The sequence below is a fragment of the Desmodus rotundus genome, chromosome 6 (assembly GCF_022682495.2).
Source record: "Desmodus rotundus isolate HL8 chromosome 6, HLdesRot8A.1, whole genome shotgun sequence".
NCBI lineage: Eukaryota > Metazoa > Chordata > Mammalia > Chiroptera > Phyllostomidae > Desmodus > Desmodus rotundus.
In genome coordinates this window covers 27644405-27666640 of record NC_071392.1, presented here as the reverse complement: position 1 = coordinate 27666640, position 22236 = coordinate 27644405, and the positions used below count along the sequence as shown (strand labels likewise).

The 22236-nt window shown below is 46.4% G+C and overlaps 1 long non-coding RNA gene across 1 annotated transcript in view; it reads right to left on the bottom strand.

Annotated features, from left to right (window-relative positions):
* Positions 1-22236, bottom strand: part of LOC123478384 (uncharacterized) — a 53444-nt gene that overhangs the window by 22290 nt on the left and 8918 nt on the right. The gene's annotated exons all lie outside the window — the stretch shown is intronic.

The window sequence follows — 22236 nt, the reverse complement described above, 5'->3', positions numbered from 1 at the left end:
AAGTTCTGGAGACTTTCTGAAGAAAACAGTTGATGCAGTAAATGAAGACAAAGTCAAAATTGCCTTTATGTCCAGTGGCCCTTGGCTCTTAAAGTAAAAGCACCCTTATGACTTCATAGGAGTTTCAGTAATAAATGTAATTGATAATTTAACATAATGATAAAATAAGCATATTGAGACAGTTTTCCTCTTCCACAGAGGCCTTAAGAATTCTCATGATAATGACTTCAAGGGTATTAGGACTATTTATAAAAGATTTTAGTAATCCCATACTGCTATCATCACTTCCCCTCCCAGCACCCGTGGACTCCCAGGAGGCCCCTATTTGTATATTTGTGGTTATCAAGGTAGTTCCAACTTCTGTGGAAAAGAAATGACAGAAGGAAGCCATCAGTTGGCTTCCCACTCTCTCAAGGCCTCCCAACCCAATTGTCAGGATTTCTCTTCCCTTAGTGAAGCAGGTGCTCCTTCCCTCTTCCTTTTCGTCCCACAGGCTCCTTAAAGGAACAAGGGTTTCCTTCCAGGTCACACAAAAAAGCAAAATGAGGAAAGTCAAGCACCATGCCTACTCCAACCTCCATCAAAAGAGGCCTGAGATCCTGTGAAATGGGTCCAGGCCTATAGGGTAAGCCAGCTTCTTATGTGATATCATTTACAGAGAATTAAGATTCCAAGATATGTATCAGCCATACTTTCCTTTAGTCACTCAGCCAACCAATATTCACTGAGCACCTGCTGTGTGGGGGTTTCTAGAAGAAGAAGATACAATGTTCACAGAGTTGCCAAATTTAGCAAATAAACATCTGCAGTTGATCCAGCAACTCAGAATGGTCATCAAGAGACTAGGCCTTCTTGCCAAGGAACTTAGAATCTAGAGCCCTATGCATTCCCTTAGAATTTTTAAATCTATTAATACCTTTGCAAAAACTAATTTATCTTTTAGCCTCAAAAGTGTACATACAGTGTGAGGGGAAAATACACAGAATGTAAGTTTTGAAGGGAAAAAGAGAATTAGAAAGTTCCAAGGCAAGGCAAACATCAGGAGAATGTCACAGAGGAAGTAACAATGATTGACTTGGGACAATGCAGTGGCTACGGGTCTGCAACTTGGGGGGCGGTGCATGCGGGGGTCAAGTAAAGGGATCCAAATGAAGAAATTATTGTGAGGATCTCAGCTTGTTTCACCTGCATTCCAGGTTAGTGACAAGTTGGCCAAAAAATGTTGTCAAGGTTGGTAAACATTTCACATAGACCTGAGCGGAGCATCTAGTGGAATCTCATGCCAACTTATGGTTTGGGGTGGAAACCATACAAAATGTGGTGGTTTTATAGGGTTTGAACCTGAAAGCAAGCAAAATGTGGTGGTTTGAACTGTGTTTTTCTTGGAGTATTTTAGGTACTCAGGCATAAAAATTCCCAGTCAGGCTTGGGAGGTCCGAGCTGAAACAATAAAAAGTTTTCACACTATCCTTTGAGCAACCACAAGGAATAGGCTCCCAAGAGGAGTTGTAGACTCTTGTTTGACTGTCTGTTAACTGCGACTGATAGGTGGACCATTTAGGCCATATTTCTCAGACAAAACTGACTTTGATATTTTGAGGGAGGAAAGAAGGCTGTCTTTTTCTGGGCCCATATTATCTACATGGGAAACACAAAGCAAGTGTCTTCTATCATGTCATTGTGTTCATCTTAGCATCAGCAAATGACTCGTTCCTTTGGCAGCAATGACTTGGTCAGTGTGCTATGGGCAACTCCATAGCTTTAATCTGGAGCAAGAGCGGGAGGAGTAAAATATTTGTTTTCTTTTACATGTCAGCTATTTAAGTCACTTCCGATACTTCATGAGAAGACATGGAGCATTAATAAACAGAAAGTGCCACAAAAGAAGTGGCAGAAATAGAAAGATCCATTTGTATGACAAACCTTATCATTTCCCTACTTGTTGCTTAGCATTTTCTATTCTTAGGATCCCATACCCCATATTGTCTTATGCCAAGTGCAAAACATAAATTCCTGTCTCTCCATTCCTTCCTTTTCCTTGATCTCCTTTATCTGAACAGGTAACTGAACTGCCCCATGGGAATGTGTGGGGCTAGAGCTGGTTTGGGTTTTGAGTAGGACTGGCTCTATGATGGCATAGAAGTGCCCCGCCTGGGTCAAAAAAATAGACTGATGATTTCCCCCAAGCTTTTTTTGCAGCTTCTGTGAGACCCACTTTCTGAACAAGCAACCTAATCACATAATTACTTTGTTCTCCACTTTGAAGAGAGTATTGTTCCTTCATCATCAATGGAAATTCTGTTGTCCGTATAATGGAGTGGTATTTCCTTTTTTTTGTTTTCTTTTTAAATTTTGTACTGCTTCATTTTGTTTTCAATGTGGATAACAAAAAGGTTATAAACAGCAGTAATGGTTTACAAAGCAGAACAGTAGAAATCATCATCATCACTTAACTCATAGATTTATTAAGTTATTCCACGAAAATCTAGTTAAATTTGGACCTTGTGCCTTTGAAACATTTGATAATTCCTAGATGAGAAATGGGCTGAACTTTTCCTTTCTGGAAGAAAAAGAGTTTACAAATCTAATTAAATAAGCTTTGCAGGGGGTGATTAATCTTAAGAAAACAAACTGCTTTCAAACACTCCAGTAATAACTGTTTCTGAAGATTAATGAAATGATTGCAAAGAATCCTGGCCTACTCATTAAAGCAGGCCCAGTTATGAGGTCTGGCCCCATAGTATTGGTTCCTGCTTGTGTACATATTTACTATACAGTAGATTCCAATATACTATAATTCTGATATATCATAGTTTATACTCGTCTTCCCTCAAATTAGCCTTCCACAATGAAGGTTTCCCAGTATTTCTGTTCAAGAGTTGTATGACTCCAAGATGCCAATGAAACAAGCCTAAATGGTTGTTTGAAGGTGTTTACAATCCCTTTATGATAACTTTTACATATACGTATGTCATTTAAACCAATGGCATAACTGGATTCACTGGAAGCCCACCTGGCCAGGACTTTGTGGTAGCTGAAACCTAGCTACTGGCATTCATACAGATAATCCAAATCACTACCCGAGGAATAGGCATACGTCATATGCTGAACAGTAGTGTCAGGCGTCTGAGGTTTGCACAGATAACCCAATTTGTCCCTGAGTTCTTCAACTAAAATGGGAAACTCACTGAAGATATTTTATGTTAAAAACACCAATAATTCATTACAGATCCCATAATCAAAACTCTTTATAAAATTACTTATGGTAATAATTGTTAGGTTCCTTTGTGCACTTTCCTTTAGGAATACTAAGTACTGAGAACTAAATACAGAAGAACACATTCAATTACAACTTATTTATAAATGCAAGCAAAACAGAAAGATTGAATATTCATTCTACATAAATGTATCGAGTATTTACTACTATCTACCAGGCTCAGTCGTGAGCTCTGACAAAGAAACATTACCTTGTACTTACCACAGCTTATAATCTAATTAGGGAGACAAATAAGCAAAGCAACAGTGACAATAAAACCTACAAAATGCTATAAAAGAAGTAAGCAATGGGTGCCATGGAGGCATAAAAAGAGATGCCCAATTTCAAGCATCCAAGAAGACTTCGCAGGGTGGTGTTACTTGAGCAGAGTTAGAGTGGTGAGGAGTTAGCCAGGTGGGCCCCGAACCAGTGAGGGGTTTCTAGAATAAGGGAACAGCATATGCAGAAGAAACCAAAAGGCCTTGTTAAGCATTGTGTTAATGTTAATATTAAACATTAGCTAGTATTCTTTGAACATTTACTTTTCACAAAAGACCTTGGTAAGCATTCTGCAGGCATTTATCTCATTTAATTCTACCAATACCGCAGAAGTTAGTTCTTTTGTTATTCCAGTTGTGCAAAAAGGAAACTGCACCTCAGAGAAGATGAGTAACTTGCTCAAGATTATCCAGCAGTCTGACTCCAGAATCCAAGGTCATCTAAGCCTCCCAGGTGTGCCAAACTACGAGCTCGTCTTCCCTCTAGAGACAATGGCAGCCACTAAACATTTTAGATGAATCGCCTAAAAGTAAGCCTAACATTTTTCTAATGAGAAAAAGACCCCCTTTCTTTGCTAAATTATTTTTTTAATCCTTTGGTTCAATACTTTGATTACTTCCTGGTTAAATTTGATTACCACCTTTTTTAGAAAAAGAATGGTAACTTAAAAAGGCCCTTTTGGGTATGTGAATCATAAGCCCCAGAATTAGGAAGGAAGGAAGAAGTATGCTGTTGCCCACAAGCAGGAATGGGTGCTGCCATATGTTACTCTGATATGCCAGACAGAGACCAACGTGCGTGCATGCGTTGGCACACTGTGCATACACAGTACAATCCATCATTTATACCTTTCTCATGGAGATGGATGGGGTCAGATTGCAAAATCCTAATACTTTAAATTCAGAATACTTCTTCAATATTTTTTGCTTTATAATTGATGGTTTTCTAAGGGCAAGATTTTCTTAGAACCATGTTAAAAAAGAGTGGAATTATAGTGATCTAAAATTATCTAATTTTCTAGAAAATTACTACTTTCTACAAGCTGCATAAACTTTAATTAAAAAGACAAGGAGGTCTATTCTCTCTCCTTACACACATATGATATGCCAGGCTCTTGGGATTCTGGTAAAAGGAAAAGAGCAGATTGAAGAGATTAGATTTTTTTTAGCAAAACTCTAAATATAATTAGGATGCAATGCTTATTTCCATCTTTAAAGACCAACAAGTAACCAACATTTGTTGCCTTTTTTAAAGAGAAAGTAATTTCAACTTTAAAATATGTGTAAAGTCTGCTTATAAAATAAAGCATATAGATAGGTTAAGTCACAAGTAAGGCAATGCACAAATCAGCTCATACGAACATAATGTAATTTTTAAGGTAACTATCATCAAAATGAGCATTCTTGAGATACTTAATGCCATACTTCATGTCTCTGTAGCCAACAAGATATCCCCAAGATCCTACAAGATCCTACAAACAAGCTTCAGTTACAAATTCTCCAGAACCCGATTTTATGGTAACAGATTTGCAGGAACGGATCGAGGGAACGGGAGGCCACTAAGGTGAGGACAGACATCGAGCCTGAAAATTACCTCACCCATTCTGAGGACACAGTCTGTGGCCATAAAAGGCCTCTCTGCCTAAGTAATCGCGTATGTGTGTGCCCGTGTGTTTTCCTTCACCTGCTTTCTCTCTGTGCCCTCTTTTTTTCTGGAACTCTCTCTTTCCATTATACTCCCCCTTCCAAGCTACGCTCCCAAACCAGTTGTCTAAAATCACGTGAGGACACACTCGATGCAAAGCAGTTTAATGTACTTTGTCCTCCATGGACAAGCATTTGGGTAGCCTCAGTGTCAGTGGGATTTGGGCTGTGGAGGAGGCCAGCTCATTGAGGTTAAATGATAACCAACTATACTAGGAATGATTCGAAGCAGCGTAGCTTTTTTGAAGCAAATTTAACCGTCTACGGGTGCCCCGCCCATTCAACAAGTTCTAAAGAAGGCTAAGTGGCAGCTATAGCTTTAGAAACAGCCTCTTGCAATATAATATTGATGCTATGTGCTATGACAGAAAACTGAGAAATGAGGGGAAGAATGTGTACATGGCACAAATGTTTATGCTTATGCACATATCACTTGTACTGAGTATGTAGCTCAGCTATACTCACTAGCCAACCAATTAGCTATATTTATATATTCATATTGGAGGTGGTTTGAGAAGCAATGTAAAATTGATCTGTGCTGTAGATGCAAGCACGGTGAAATACTGAATTGTGTATCTAAATATCAGTTAGCATAACATAAAAGACCCCTCTACTTGTTTGTTTAGGGACATATTTGGATTGTGAGCATTATAACAGTCATTTCTTTCAAAGCCACAAAATATCACACTTTTTAGTTTTAATAAAGTCTAGTTTGGGGCAGTTCTCTTCATCGCATCTGTCATTTCCTAAGCTTTGCTTAGCCAAAGCACTCAGACTTGAATTTTGAAATTGTCAATATAGGCCTTGTAATCTTTAAGTCTTAAATTATCTAAGCAAATTAACTAGCATTATTTGATGCCTTTAGGACTCAGGGGTAAAGAAAACAGAGGAAATATAACTGTTTGGGATTTTTTTTAAGACAATTAAGTTCCTGGGGAGGTTACAAGGCATGGATTTGGAACATAGTCCCATGTGTGTATGTAAATAACCAAGTAGGCAAAATGAGTACATTAACCCCAATATGTAGATCCGCAAGACAAGAAATGGTTCATTGACCCCAATATGTAGATCTACAACACAAGAAATGGTTCCATATAAGAAGTATAATCATCAAGCTTTAAATACAAAGTGATTCATAGTTTATATTGACACAAACAATTTGCTAACGGGCAATGGATGTTCTGAAGCCGAGGGAGATATCTTGAAAAGACAAAAAAAAAAAAAGAAGAAGAAGAAGAAAAAGATGAAGAAGATGGGGTTCCTTTTCACAGCAGTGCATATCTGCGTGGTGACCTGATTTCTGCTATGATCTCCCATCGGAGATCAAAGCCAGATTAATGTGATTCTTTACTGTTTGCAGTGCACATCCAAAGCTCTGGGCACTTAAAAATAAGTAGAAATGCAGCCCTGAACACAGGGGAACCGGGATTTGAATGGGGTGGGTTAACAGCACAAGTGCTAACTAGGAAAAGTCATTTGGGATTTGGGAGGCAATACAGAATTTAGAGTAGTTTGTATTTTTAAGAACATTTGTTTTCTCTTTTCTAATTTTCTGGGGCAAAGCTTTTGGCCAGTTGATGAGGCCAGCACTGCCTGCCATAGTAATAAGTTTCCACAATGACCTTCTAGCTCATTTGGAATGTTTTGCAGCTGCCAGGACACATGAAAGGGGAAGGGAACCCTGCCGCATGTTTTCACACAAAAGCACTTTCACCTTACAACCAGCATTTACGCGGAGTATTTAAAAGAAGGGAAAATCATTTAAAATATCAAAATGTTAGGCTTTTGTGTTTCCACTGCGTGTGACATTCCAGGATGCTGGAACCCCTAAAGCGTGAGTGTTTCTACAGCCTTTCAGACGTGCCCATTCTTTTGTTGGGGAAAAAGACAAAATCCTATATTCCTGGGGTCTCAGAAGGTGAAGGAGAAAATCGCTTTCATTTTTAATGCTTAGTGTATACATCCTTGGAGGGGAGAATCATCTCCCCTCTTCCAAACTTGACTGTGATTTTCACAGCATTTCCTAGAAGAGGGCGCGCAGGGTGTAGCTCAACCTGCCGTTTTGTAAGGACCCAGTCCTACCGGGGCGAACCGGCTTGCAGGGGTTGGCAAGGGGAGATTCTCTCAGTCTGGGATGTGACTCCAAGGTCTCCACTCTTGGTTTCTACAGTTCCACCCCAAACTCAACTTTTCCAAAACTCTGCACGCCAGGCCACACAAAGACACACAACAAGCGGTCCTCACACCGACAGCCCCTTCTCCCAGCTGAGCCCTGCCTTTGCCCCGCAGGAAACTTCGTCGTGCTGATTCTCCCAAGTTCCTTTAGGTTAGCCCTGGAAGACCATTTCTTTCCGTTCACCACCTCCTCCCCCTTTCCCCTCCCTCCCCTGGCTGGAGGCCACTCTCCAAACCGGTCCGCCCTGCGCAGCCAAAGCCCAAGAAGTGGCTCGAGACGAAGACCTCGCAGGATGGACCTGGAAGGGAGGTCTCGATCCGACCCGACTCCAGGGGACCAGGGGTCTTTACCGAGCGTACCCCCCGCCCTGGCACCCAAGGAGGTCCCACCTCCTCTAGCGTAAAGTCCAATGCGCTGATGCCGCGCGGAGCCCGGGGGAGCTTGAAGTCAGGCTCTATCCCGAGGAAGGGGGTGGGGGCCCCCTCTGCCGGACCCTGCAGCCCCGCCTGAGCGCCCACGCCTCGGCTGCTGCGTCCAGGCGGCGCCGGACTCCCGCCGCGCGCCCCAAGCTCGTACCCGGAGGGGAAATTCACCGCGGAGCCCTGCGAATTGCCTCTGCTGGCAGAGCGCGGGCTAGAGGAATTTTTTGTCCGGGACACAATCCCCAGGGCCAAGGATGCGGGAGGAAGAACCTCGTCCAGTGCCTTAACACGCTACGTGCACCTCCAATTAGTTTAACCACGACAAACACAAGCAAATTGGACGTTCTTAGGCCGTTTCCTTGTTTCATTTAGCTTCATTTGACGGCCGCGTTGATCATTGTTTCCTTATTATCGTCCTAACTTGTTAACGGAAATTTTCGGCCGAACACGGATTGTTCCGGAATCTGTAACTACGAACCGGGGCTGGCTAGAGGGAGTCGCCCTAAAATTCTACTGGAAAAGTTCAGCACATCAACAGCAACGCTCCCTCCGCCTTTCTTTCTGGTTTTACACTATTATTCTCTCTGCAGCCCTGGTTTGCCCAGCGGTGCCCCATCACTCGGAAAAAACAATCATGTAGCTAAGAATAAAGTTGTTAGAGACTCACGACTCATTTTTTTCAAATGTTAAGTTTTAAAATACTGTCCAGGTTTTTTTCTTGTTTTAAGTACCAGCTGAAATGGCGAATACAATTAGTCCCTGTATTTTACAGGCCTTTATATTCCTGAAAAATTTTTAACAGGCGGTATCTGACTCTGAAACACAAAGTTAGAATTTAATAAAAGTCATTTAATATTCAAAATGCAGCGGGAGCCCTACAAGTTTTGTAGTTTCTGTCCAGACATTGCTAATGTTCATATATGTTCTAACTGGTTGTATTTCTCCTTAAGTTTTCATTTTTAAAGTGTTATATTTTGGATGTGACGCCTTCAGTTCTATTAATATATGACCTTTTTAAGCTAGTGCAGAATCTAAATTTTAAAGAAGGGAAGTTCAGGCTTAACCTCTCTTTGTTCCACATCCTTTAGAAATGCCGTGTGCCAACTCTTTGACTAGTATTTGCTAACTTAGAAAACTTTAAAGGTAAATTTTGAAAATTAACTTGAAAGAAATATGTGACAGAGGGTGACTTTTATCCTTCTTTTCAGGGGAGTATGTTTACATCAGTTAAAACCTACAGGGTAATTAAATTATGTAGCATTATGAAATATATAATATGGGGGGGCTTTAAAAATGATCCCATCTAACAATACTTACGTATACACAACTAGTAAGAAGTCCATAACCACCAACAGCCAGCGTTGCTTGCAAATTATATTCAGTTGAAACTCTGCTGAAAGCGTTAATCCTCCCGTGTAGTGTGGAATTGTGTGAAGGTATGTATGGATGGGGTCTATGTATATATAATTCTTATACTTTATATGTATTTAGACATACATTCTTTTTAAATGTTTATATGGCTAGTCACTTTAAGAGCATCAAAATAAATTGTACGTTGGCTTACACTCTCTCCCAGGTATTCCCAAACACTGATGAACAAAAATCTTTATATGAGAAATGAAGAGCTGCCCATTTACAGGAAAGAATGGAAAGGGGAACTCGATTTATTCTCATTTGTTTATCGCTAGACGTTCCCCCCTCTCTCTGCAAATTCATTTGAATAGCTTTCAAGCCGGAAAATGGAAATGTGGCTCCTGCCCTCTATTTCAGCGGCAGCAGCAGCGTCCTGGCAACAGCGCAATTTTCTATCATCAAGGATAAATGGCATCGAACAGAACATTCTGATAAAAAAAAAAAGGGGGGGTGGGGGGAGCTTCAGCCCAAGGAGCCTATGATTGCTGGCCTTCCTGTCTGTCATCCCTTTACAAAATCCTCTCCGCAAACCTGAGCGGCATGCTGTCAGAGCTAATAACGTCTTCTGAAGGGGTGGGGTGGGGGGTGAGCATAGTATTCCCTGCACAATGTTCCCATTTATTAAGTCGAGTGCTTATTTTAAAATTGCAAATATCTTTGTTTGGTTCACTGCAAATTAAAACCAAGATGAGGGAAGTTACATGATGCAACAATTATTCGTGGCGTAACATAGAATCAAACCCATATCTCGCCCTTGTGGTTAAGGTCGATGAGGGGGAAGGGGGAACCTAGGGGAACTCAGGGCAGGAGGGATTTTGTTAAGATGAGAGTAATTGAAAGCCAGAGGAGCGACACCGGTTTGGACCAGGGAGAGTGAGCTGACTGCGGTTCCGGGAGCGTGCATGGGCACGGCCCTCGCCCCCACGCTGCACGCGGGCCGGGCTGAACTAGTAGAAGAGCCACCGTTTTCCCGCGGGATGGGGTGGGCCTTGGACGTAGTGGCTATTTCTCACCTACTGAGCTCCCTTTCCAGAAAAGGCCATCCTGCTGCAAGGACATGAATCCCCGGGTTCCTCGTGCCCACACTGGGGGGCCTGGAGAAGTGTAAGGACACCCTTGGTGACGTTCCCGCCAAGTGGGGACTCAGAGCAGAAGGGCATCTCCCCACACCCCAGGGCCGGCTCGCAGACACTGGTCTTGGCTTCCTAGCGGCCTGGGCTGATGCCTGGAGGTGGGTGGTCGTCGGGCCCGTCCACGATCCTGGGCTTCGGACAGAAGCCCGCGCGGCCCAGTGTGTGGCGGTTGGGGGGCGAAGCCCAGTGGAATGGGGCGCAGCGGTGTCGACACTTTTCTCTAGGATCAGCCGCTAAGGGTTTGTTATCTTGTTGAAAGGGAGATATTAGGTAGGGACCTAAAGTGAAGAGCAAGACAGATTTCAATATCCTTAAAGCGGGTCAAAAGGAAAGGAATAATGAAAAGGTATGTAAAGCACCCTAAAACACGGAGACCCCAAGAAGGAGGAGCCGCGGACGGAAGTCTGGGTGGCAGAGATTGGGAGTGGGTGGGTGGGTGATCAGCGGCGTTTGTGAAGAGCTCCGCCTGAGAACGGTGGGAGGAGGGGAATGATGGGGAAACCTTTTGTTTAATGAGAAAACCTAATTATTGCGCATCTGGGAGTCTCGTCCCAACTACCACTGAGACGGGTGCCCCCCCATGCAGTGCGCATGCCCAACCGTCGGATTTGCATGATTAGGCGCACACGTGAGCCTCCCGCAGCAGAGCTGGGCCCCGCGGCGGCGGCCAATAGAATCCCGCTCCTTCCTGCGCCTCGGGATCGCAGTGGCACCCTGGCCACCCTCAACAGGCCTTTAAACCCCAGTTTAAAAATAAAAATGGTTTTAGTATTGATTCTCACGTTGGCACCCTAGATTTCTGTGCCAAATAGATACATTTTACAACTACAAAAACGTTACTACAAGCGAAGGGTAAAGTATTCCGAATTCAGGAAAGTTCGAAGGCAAAGGAGGAGTCTGTTCAAAGAGCACTGGCGGGAAGTCAGGGAATCCTGGAACTGCTGCCTACAGAGCCCTGACACTTGTGCCAGTGTTGAACCCTGTCCGTCACGGGAAAATCACACCCACCTCCTGGACCAAATGAGTCTCAGAGACAGAAACATTATACAGGCCGCAAACCCGGCTCTTTCTCCACGCCCAGCCACCGCCCCCACGGTTGCCAGGGAGATGGGAAGCTAGAACACCTGCCCTCCATCCTTCTCCCTTTCCAAACACCAAAGCAGTCTGTGCGGTGAGGTGCATGTGTTAGCTCCCACATCTGTGAAATGGGGCTAATTATAGAAGGGCAGAGGGAACGAGAAAGGTAGAGAAGCGACATGAATCTCCAGCTTGTCTGGGCCTCTCCCACCTCCACCCAAGCTCTGAGGCTGAAAATGATGAGCTTGATTCTCTGGGGCTGCAGAAGGGGTGGGCCAGCTGGGAAATATTACCAGTCCTGCTCCTTCCGCACACCGATGCTGCCGCCTGCCCTCGCTGCAGCACCATCCTGGCAGTCCCCCCCCCCACTCTTCCTACCATACATCCCTGCCAGAATTACTGCCCACAAATGGGCCTCCACACCCCTGAGAGCTCTCCTGTCTGTGACAGGAAAACTGCTTGTTCATGTCACTGAAATAAAACAGGTGGGGATTATTATTTGCAGTTCCTCTCCCTTTTTGTGTAATTCACAATTCTCCAACGTAGGATTAGGCTTCAAATGCATTTGGTCAGGTACATACTTTTTAGTGCTCAACTCAAACAATGTGATCCTTACAACTATCAGAAGTGCCTCTGCGTGTCTCTTAGGTCTTTCTTTCTCACCCTTCAGGCCTACGGTTACCACTTTTTTTTTTTTGAGAGTGTGAACCAGAGTCCCACTGTAGCCCTCCAAAATGGAAGGCAGAGTGGCTTCAATGTCTTATGTGTTAATCTAAGATTAATATTATTTGACCAGAAAGTATTACATTGACATAAACTGTTAAGCATTTAGCTGCCAACATCCATGTGTATTTGTGAAAGAGATGCCCACTGAACCTTCAGAAATGCCAGCTGGTACTGTCTATAAAGAGTAAAAAAATCTTTATTACAATTGTGTTTTGGGATTGTCTTTGCAAAAAAATTAACCTTTCTTCTAAAATGACCCAATAAAATCAAATGAGCCTTCAAGAGAAGATGGCTGTATTGTTTAAAATACTTCTTGAACACTAGATTTTAGGCTTTTTTTCCTTATAATTGATTATCTTTGTGCTTTAAGGAAAATAATGGTGCATTTGAAAGAAAATATAGACCTGGGGAAAAAGTCCATCAGTCAATCAATAATTTTCACTGCTCCCAGATGAAGCAAAATCCTCTCTCCCTGTCTTTGGAGTGGCTGTGATAAGTAAAGGGGTTTTTCTTCTTAAGCATTTTGGGTAAAATCGAACCAACATAAGTCTCATTTTCATGTTCCAGTCTCTTTCTTGAGGGAGGTTGCAGATTCTCCAGGAAGCTAACTTTGATGGCAACTCACTGTCATCTCTCAGAGAAGGAAAGGCCAGCAGGCTGGGAGTCAGGAGGGGATACATTAAAGTGTGGACTCAAGACTGTGAGCTGGAACCCAGCTCTGGCTACAGTTTCAGCCTCTGGAGCTGCTGCTTACAGACCTCACAAGCTCTAACCCAGGCTACTCTGGGGTCTCTTTGTCTCCCATCTGTGCACACCTTAGAATACCTACTGGCTCCTGCCCATCCCAGCAGGCATGGCCACTAGCCCCGGTGCCAGCAGAGCTTGTTGGTAAGCCAGCTGAGCTGAAAGAACATCCTTCCCATGTGGGGCTGCCCCCTCTGATTTAAGTTGGAACTAGTGAAGTTACAGGGAAATGGTAAAGGAAGGTAAGGAGAAAGGTTATTGAGGACCACTACAAAAATGCAACTGACAGTGGGGAGGCTTCTGGGAACCAACACTTGTCCACCGGGGAACCTCTGAGGGCAATGCCCACAAATCAACTGGGCCAGGAGGACAAACCTCCTACCTGCCCCCCCTCATGTTCTGGGTCATCAGGAATGGAGGTAGTTAGGGTGCAAGAGGGAGAGATTCCCTTTTCCCTGGCACAGAGAGCAGGGAGCAAGAAGGGGTTGGGGGAGCTTGGGGCTCTCAGTCCCACGGAGAATTCCTGAAGCACCTTGTCTAGCCATCTGCACCTGCCTGCTCTCCGATTAGTCTCTCTGGTGCCTGGGACCTCCTGACCATCCCAAGGGAGTTACTCAAGGACAGTAAAGGTGATCCAGGAAGGTTTCCTCTGTCTTCTTAAGACCAGGACGCTAACCCAAGCCAATCTACAAGAGAGCAGCTGAGCGTGGGAAGCTCTGGACCACGCTTCTGGGATTTGGATTCTTGGTCAGGCAGAGCGGGGTGAGCAAAAGGTGCCCGTGCCCGGCCTGCTGTTTTCAAACAACAAGGATTATAGGCTGCATCTTGAATATGAATTAGCCTTCTGTGCTGGTGTGACTTTGCTTTGAAACTCAACTTGTCAAAGTATGGTTTTAATTAAACATCTTCCGGCCCCGAAAGATTACATGTTTTGTAAAATATATCCTAGCATGAAATTTACTTCCATGATCTGAAATTAGGTTCCTTGTAAATGTTTTCATAAAAAAGAAATAGGAAGGGGGTGTGTATGAGAATGGAGCAGTTCATACTCGCTGCGTTCCTTTAAAACGACCTGCCAGCCGGCCCGACGCCCGCCAGCTCTGCGCCGGCGCGCCAGCCCCAGCCCGGCTAGGGAGAGACAGCGAGCCCAGGACGCGCGAGTAACCCGAACCCGCCCAGCAGGCGCGACCCGCGCAGCTTTTGCAATTGGAGACAATTCGGCAGACAGACAAGTTAATCCCGCACTGATTGTTTGGGATCCATCCGCTGGACGCCAGAGACCCCCTTGGGCTGCTGCTGCAAACACCTGCCTCGCTCCCCACCCCCGGACCACTGTGCTTGTCCTAGGATAGACCAGAGGAGAGGGGAGGGGGTGAAGAATGGCTCTTAAGCAGCACTCGAGACAACACTTCAGCTCGAAATTTGAAGTTCTCCTTTCAAAATTTCTGGCCAATGTTTAAAACAACTGCAAGGTCGCTCGATAGCCATCCCAACAGACTATCCCAAACTTCTTCGAACCAACCTCAAAGCTTCCCCTGGCGGAGCCCCTGGCAGAGGGTGGTGGGGGTGCTCTTGGTCACCTGCCTCCGGGGCGTACATCGCCGCACGGCACGTGGCCCTTCCCCGGAGGAAAACGACCCTATTTCCCCGGCGTGGGGGCGCGGAATGTACCTGCTCACGCTGCTCCTCTCTATTCAATACAGAATTGGGAGCCAGGTCCCCTCGGAATTCTCCTTTCCTAACTACTCTCTGAGAAACCCGCCAATTCTGGCGGGATTTGCTGGATTCGAGGAAAGCTTGGCGCACAAGAGGTGGGGTGTGATGGGGAGGGAGGAGGGGGGGGGCCCATCTCCTTCCCGCCAGATAATTGGGACTCAAGAACCGTGGAGGGGGCGGCGCGTCGGGGAGAGTTCTTTACCGCCCTGCACCTGAAATAAGGAAGACCAATGACGCGCCTCGCTTTTCGCCCTGTTTACTCCATCCCACTCAGTGATTGGAAAAGCAGGCCCTGAAGGCAAAGGCAATAATTGCTCCGCGCTCTCCTTGCTAGGGAAGTTTGTAGGCACTTGAAGTGTAGTAAAAATAAACGAAGGAGCGAGAAAATGAAAAGGGGACAGAGTGACAGTGTGCGGCAATTAAAGCGTCTGCGCCCGTTGCCGCAGGAGCAGGGACCCACAGCAGTTTTTGTTTTCCCAGGCCTGATGATGTGACTAACTGGCTGGAGAATTGTCGTCCGCGCGCGTGGGGGGGGGTGCGCGCGCGAGCACTCGCGTTCAGCAGCCAAGGAGCCCGCGGCAATGGCAGGGCCCCTGGCGGACAGGGCAGCCCGCGACCATTTCTGGACCCCCCGAAAACCCGGTCGGCCCTGGGAAAGGGCAGGGTGCGGCTCCTTCAGCCCTCCCCTCTCCCTTCATTGATCTCCAGTGAGAGGCTCTCCGTTAGCACTCAGCCGCCACCTCTCCCAGGAACTTTGGAGCAAGTTTTCAGCTCTAAGTTGTCTATAACCTTAAAGGGGGAAAACGTAATAACACTAACGTTTACTTCACAACTACCGGATACGCGAAGGATCACGGGTGGGGAGGGAGAGAAAGGGGGGCGGCCAGACAAATCAAAGCTTGGGAGATTTTGACAGCGCGCTTGAAATAGTACTCTTAGTTTCTGGAAGACTTTAAGAAGAGAAAAGGCCGTGGGTGGGTGGCACCCCAACTTTCTCCTGTCTGCCACTGGAGCATCCAAACAGAAAGGGCTCGAGCCTCCGCCACCCGCGGAAAACACAGTGGGAAACTGCATACAGCAGGGCTCTCTTCTTTCCCCAAACCCTACCTGAGCCTTGAACTTCGTCAAAGGGCGGGAAGGGGGCGGGGGTTCTTGGTGTCAAAAATCTGTACGGCCTCGAACTCGGAGATCGGAAGGGTAACCCCAAGTCTGTTCTCCGCCCGGGCCTGGCTGGGGCTGTCCAGCTTGGTGCCCAAACTGGCACCCCCTATAGACCAGCTCCCCATCCCCTACTTCTACGCCCGCCCCCAAAGTCGTACGCCCACTCCAAGTCTGGGGCCACGGAAGGGGGAGGGGGAGACTGCAGCTACTGCCAAAGTCCAGCTCGGGCTGGCTTCAATGAAAGCTGGCAAATCCGGCGAGTCTCGCAGAAATTTTCTTCGACCCTAATTCAATTTTAAAGCGGATTTTTACTATTAAAAACGCTGCTGAGCAACACATTGAATTAATCTGACTGTACGGTTTTAATTACAGTGAGGGTTTTTCTACAAATCTGTACAAGACAGTGGCTGGCTCTTGGAGGATCTCTGCCTGCTGAATTCCATTACCCGGCCCCACGCTCCCTGTAGACAGCGGCGCGTGGGAGCCAGCTGCCGCGCGGGCGCTCCCGTCGCCCTCCGCTTCTGCTTCGGCTCCTGTCCTCCGCGTTCCCTCCCCTCACCCCAGTCCCTCCCCCGCCCCTGCAGCACCCGGGACGCCCTCGTGTCTGGGGCTGCTGCACTAGGATCCCGAAACGCTGAGCTCGCGTTTTAACTCTTGAGCCCAAGACCTTTGAGCCTCCAGAACCTTGTTCTTAAAATGACTCCTTTGTCCAGGGAGGGTGACCTCTTTTGTAATTTTTTTTTATGGTTCTCCCGCTTTGAGTTCTCAGCTACAGATGAACAGCGTCCTGCCCTGGGTGTTTGAGGGGAAAGAGGTGAGGTGAAGGGATGGAGCGGAGAGGGGGCAGAGGGGGAGAGAGCACTCGTGGGCGGGATCCAGCCATCCCTGCAAGCCCGGGAGTAAATACAGGTGGCGCAGACCCGCGGTCAAACAGGGCTCCTTTGATCAGCCTTCGTATTGCTTATTTGTTGTGCAATTAACATCGTGGGGCAGTAGTCCCTGGCTAACAGGATAGAGAAGAAAACTTGAACAGAGGTACTTTCAAAACGAAGCAGATTCACTCTCTCTCTCTTGTTCATGCTTATATTTGTTCTCTGGCACCATTTCTCTCTATGAGCCCTGCTTTTCCACTCTGCTCCCTCTCCATAGAGCACATGGGAAGAAATGTCATGACCCTGAATATGAACCCAAATGCACGTCCAAACGGACACGACCCTCAGCGTGTTTTTACAGAAGCAAAGGCTTTGAGCTCCGAGGAGGAGCAGTTGCGCTCTCTGCACAAAACTAGGGGTACCTACAGAAAAATACTATTTTCTGTAGGATGGGAGGGCTTTTTTCTCTTTGATTTCTGTAAAAAAGAATTTTGTTCTGAACAAAACAGAAAGGGCACTGTTGGGAGAATTTTTTCTTAATCCTCACCTTTTTCTAAGGGCTCTTAAATTAGTTGCTCTCTAAGGAAATTTTATTTAAAACCTCATGATTTGCCTTACCATGTACACGGGGATGTTACACAATAAAGGAGATAAAAGGTGTGGGTGAACAGGTACGACTATCAAAATCACCAAGACATTGACATCACAAGGGTAGTCAGGTACAGAACAAGGCTCTCTCTAATGAAAAGCGGTTTTCATTTCTTTTCCTGTGGTAACAAGAGAGCCATCTAAGAGCTCACATGACAAGACGTTTTCCATCCCAGGTTTTTCGGAAGGGCTGTCCCAAGCTTGGCTCTTCTTAATGGTGAGGTGTCTGCTGTGACTGTTACCCCTACTGCCGATAAAGGGATGGAGGAATTAAAAGAGAGGATGCTTGGAGGCATTTAGGAAGAGGCTTGACCGGCTATATTAACTCCTTATTATGCCTAAAAATAGTGTGCTGTTTCCTGTTGATGCTTGTTCCCTGCCACTCCAGGGCTGTGTTTATCCTGCAATGGTCAGGGGGTCCTGGTTTCCAAAGACTGGCTTGATTAAAGCTGACTTCTAACACCCCTTCTCTTCCCCCTTTGTCCTGATAAATTTCCCAGCAGGGCAAATACGGAGAGGTTCAGTTTGGTTTATCCAACAGATTAAAAAGACAAACATCACCATTTATCTTGTTTTAATCTAAGTGTTTAAACATTGTTGAGTTTTGGGTTCCTGTGCTTGATAAAGAGAAAGAGAAGACTACTGTATATAATGCTGAAACTGGGAAGGTAGAAATGTGTTGTTTTCCTCCCTGAATCCATTCGAGGCCCAGAATATTGGCTTCCTCTGTTAAGAATGCTTTGGGTGTTCACATAGCCTGGGAATGGGGTCAGAGAGAGGCAAATGGTGTTGAATTTGAGGCCCTGGTTGACTTCTTTTTCGTAACTCCCCTGGACTCCAGGTTGGAAAAGACCTAGACAGGAGCCTCTAGGTTGGACCATGCTTAGTTAATATTCTCCAGTTTTGACAGTCTAGAAAAAGTCTGTGAAGCCCCCAGTGGGCATTACTAGCCCTGATGGGCCGGGCCATACTTGTTGGGGGTTCCTGTTCTTGGGATCCAGAACTGGAGAGATGAAGGAGATGTTGCCCCCCAGACTTCAGTGAGCCACTCACTCTCTGGGTATGGAGTAAACAAGACCCACTTTTTAGCTGAATTTTAGGGAGCCTGGGAGGGGAATGTCTTCACACAGGCACTAGAGTTTTATCACTGAAGGAAATAATGCTACAATCTCAATGTTTTCTTGCATAGATACTTTTGGCTGCTCCAATGATACAATCACTAGCCTGGGCTAGGAAAGGTGAAGAGGCAGCTCTCATGCCAGCCCCCCTCCCTCAGGATTTCCCAGGTGTGTGTGCGTTGGGGGAGGAGAAAAGGGTGCCCAGGTTTCCAGGATATTAAGCACCCTTTCCCTACACACATACATTAACAGAATTTTACACTGAATGGAGAAAATACTAGTAGGAATTTTTTTCCACCAATGTCTCCTGTTGAGAAGGGTTCTTTTTTTGAGCATGGCTATGTAAATCAATACCGAGTTATTTCTTTGAATTCAAAGGCTATTTATCCAGGTCTAATTTCTTTAGAATTAACGTGATAACTGAGCCCAACTTAGCAACCAAACCCAGCCAGGCCCTGCTGAGCTTGAATGTGCTTCTACGGCCTGAGGAGGCTGCAAACCGTGGCCGGGCACCCAATACATTCCCTGAGCCACAGCTAGAACAGCAGGGGATTTTCTCACCCAAAGAGCCCATTACTCCACAGTGGCCTTGGGCACACTGACACAGTCCCCCCTCGGCAATCCGTGAGGATTTTTCTGTAAATAACAGTGACAGCCAGAATACAAGCCCAAACACTTCAATACCTTAAAAAGCAAAAAGCAGTTTAGGCCTCAAATTCTGCTTCTTAAAACTTCTCCTGAATATGACCTTCACCTACCACAAGCCCTACAAGAGCTTTGGGCCTCTGAGTCCTCCAGGTTACTTCTATTTAAAATGATAAGGACTTAGAGGTCTCGCCTGTCCCAGGGTTGGCTGGGGTCCCCAAGCAGGCCAAACAAAGTAATAGGAGCCTGGGCCGGGTAGCAGCTCGAGGTTGCAAGGGCCTGGAGCCCCTGGGGTGTGTGCTTTTGCCCAGAGGCCCTGAAGAATCTGAGATTCTTGCCTCTCCAAGAACGGCTGGAGGTTGGGGCTGGGCTAGAACAAACCAGGGTGACTCCAACCTCCTTGCCCCGGCACCTCACTGCCGCTGTTCCTGAGCTGGGTGAAGGACTCCAAAGATGCGGTGCTGGGATCAACTGGAAAGAAAGGACCGTGGGGAGCATCCCTGCCGAGACAGCCACTGGGCACCCCATGCCTTGCACCCAGGCTGGTGGCAGAGGCCACACAGGGCGGACACTCACAGCGCGACATCTGGGCACACCATGTGGGGCCAGACTAGTTCTCCCACTAGCTAGCTATTCCCGGGACTAGCTGGAAAGCCGGATGATGAAGCCTGCAGTTTGGATTCTATCCAGCAAGCTCCCAGAGACCTCTGTCAAGCTGGGAGGGACCCCTCGCTCGCCTCACTCCCCATCATCCGACTGTTTGAGCCCAATCTGGGTCGCTCAGCAGGTCTCAGCAGGACCTTTACCTTATCCTACATGCAGCTGCCACCTCAGTGAGTCAGTCTGCACCCTTGCTCCTCCAGAAGCCATACTGGAATTTTATCCTCCATCTAATGGGCGAGGGACGACTGCTCTGCAGCTACCGACAATTCTAGTTACCAGGGCTTCTGATAACTAGAATTGTCCTCGGGCAATAAGCAAACAAGAAAAAAAAAAAAAAAAGGCAAATAGACACTGCTGCCCTGGATCTGGTGCTGGGTGCAAGAACTTCCCAGGCCCGTGACGACCCGCCCCACTAGGGAAGCCAGCAAGGACAGCAGTGCACCTGCGAGCATAAAGACGGAAACATAGACACGTACGCGGGGTGGGGGGACCGCCTTCACCGTGTTAACAGCAAGCTGCAGGGTATAAAGCAATAAAACTGCCACGTCTACCTGCTGGCTTTGAGGACTTTACAAACAAGCTCGGCGCGCAGCCGGGTGTACCGAGAGCGCTCCAGAGCAGGGGAGACCTTCTGTTTCTCGCACACACACATATCTACACACCCTGCCCACATCTCCCCCTTACCCAGCCCACCTTTCATTTTCCTTGAAGCTTTTTGTTGTTGTTTTAATTCGCTGCTGATTTGTAAACGCGTGGATCGGGTTACTGGTTCGCGTGTTAAAGTGTACCTCTTGTTAAAAGGAGGGAAACAAGGCACTCCACTTAAAAATGAATTCAGAGTTACTGAACCGGCTCCCGAGGCTCAAGAAGTTAAGCGCGAGGGGCTGGGGAAAGGAGGGGGAGAGGAGAGTAAAGGCTGCTGCCCTGGGAACCTGGAGAAAACCTACCGGCAGTGAACCTCAAGACTTCTGATAAAATTGTACAAGGAAAGAAAGAAAGAAAAAGAGAAAGGCAAACTAGCCTGGCGCAGCCCGGAGACCCCAGGTTGCAAGCTGAGTAAATCAATTAGCATAAACCGCTGCCGCGAAGCTCCGCGCAATATGTAAACAGGGTACGAGCTGCTAAATCTGCAGCCACTTTTTCTGGAGTTTCTGGGGCAGGCGGCACCACTAAATTGTCCATATCTCGGATTCCCTGGGCCGCATAACTTACGGAGTGCAAACGAATAGAGTGCAAAGAAGCCCGCAGCAGTTTTCCCAAAGAAAGACCCAGACTCGTGCCCGCAACGTGTAGACACGTTGGTGCGAAGGGGCTAAATCATACATTTCTGCATGTGGCCAGAGGCTCGCTGCTTGGGTCTGTTCGCAGGTCGAAAGCTGGCGCGGAGCCCGTGGGGGTCTGCACGCCTTGCCCACCCAGATCCTCTGGCAGTTCGGGCTCGCGGCGCCTGCCGGCAGTCCCGGGATCCCGCCCCCGGCGCGGCCCTACCTGCCCTCCTCCGCTCCTGGTCTCGGGTCCCGCTGTCCTACCTGGTTTTCAGGCCTGAGCTGCGCGCTGGGGCTCCGCTGTCTGTGCTCAGCTGCCGGGACCTGAGCGGGTCTGGAGACTAGAGGGGGAGAGGGTAGATCCGCAGCCCAGGGCTGCTCCGAACTTAATGTCTTTCCCCAGTCCATCTTTGAAAGAGAAGTGGTTCTACCACCTGGATGTGCGGATATAAATCCCCTTGCAAATAATAAATGGATTAATAATAACAAGGTATGAAGTTCTTTTTATAGAAAAAAAGGAGAGAATTGAAACTAAATGCGGCAGTTAGACAACCATTTTGATAAGAGGATAATTGAGGCGACACTGGTGTATAATTAGAGGATAATTTATGCTATATCCACTTTTATTCCACCTCCCAAAATAAACCCAGTCCATAATCATTACAGGCAAATTGTTCTGAATTTTATAGCAGCAATTTGAACAAAGTACTGCAGTTAATCATGGGAGATTTTTGTGTATTCCTGATTAGAGCTCTAATTGCCTCCTTCCAGAAAGTAAAAATAACTGTAAAACGACTCTATTTTTATCATTAACAATGTTGACAATAAAATAAAATCAATTGGAATTGTAATCGAGAGACAAATTTAGGACGAAGGCACTTTTACTTGGGTAGTTTATATTGTAATCAAGATTTGCCAAACCACTAACCGCATGTATCATTTGCATATATTTGAAAGCATTACAGTAGCTTCTGTTTTCAATAGGAAAAAATGCATTACTGTCAGTCCTCCAACAATTCACTTTCAGAACAGGCTGCTGCGTTCTGGGGGTGGGGGGAGCTGTCCCCCTTTTTGTTCAATATAAGGCCTGAAACGGCAGAAACCTCTTCAGAACAGGGTCTGATTTTCCTTTTTCTTTAAAACCCACCATGGGGTGGGGCCCAGGTGTGGGGGTTCTTCTTCCCTTTGTGGTTTCAATAAAGTGCGTCTAGAAAAATTC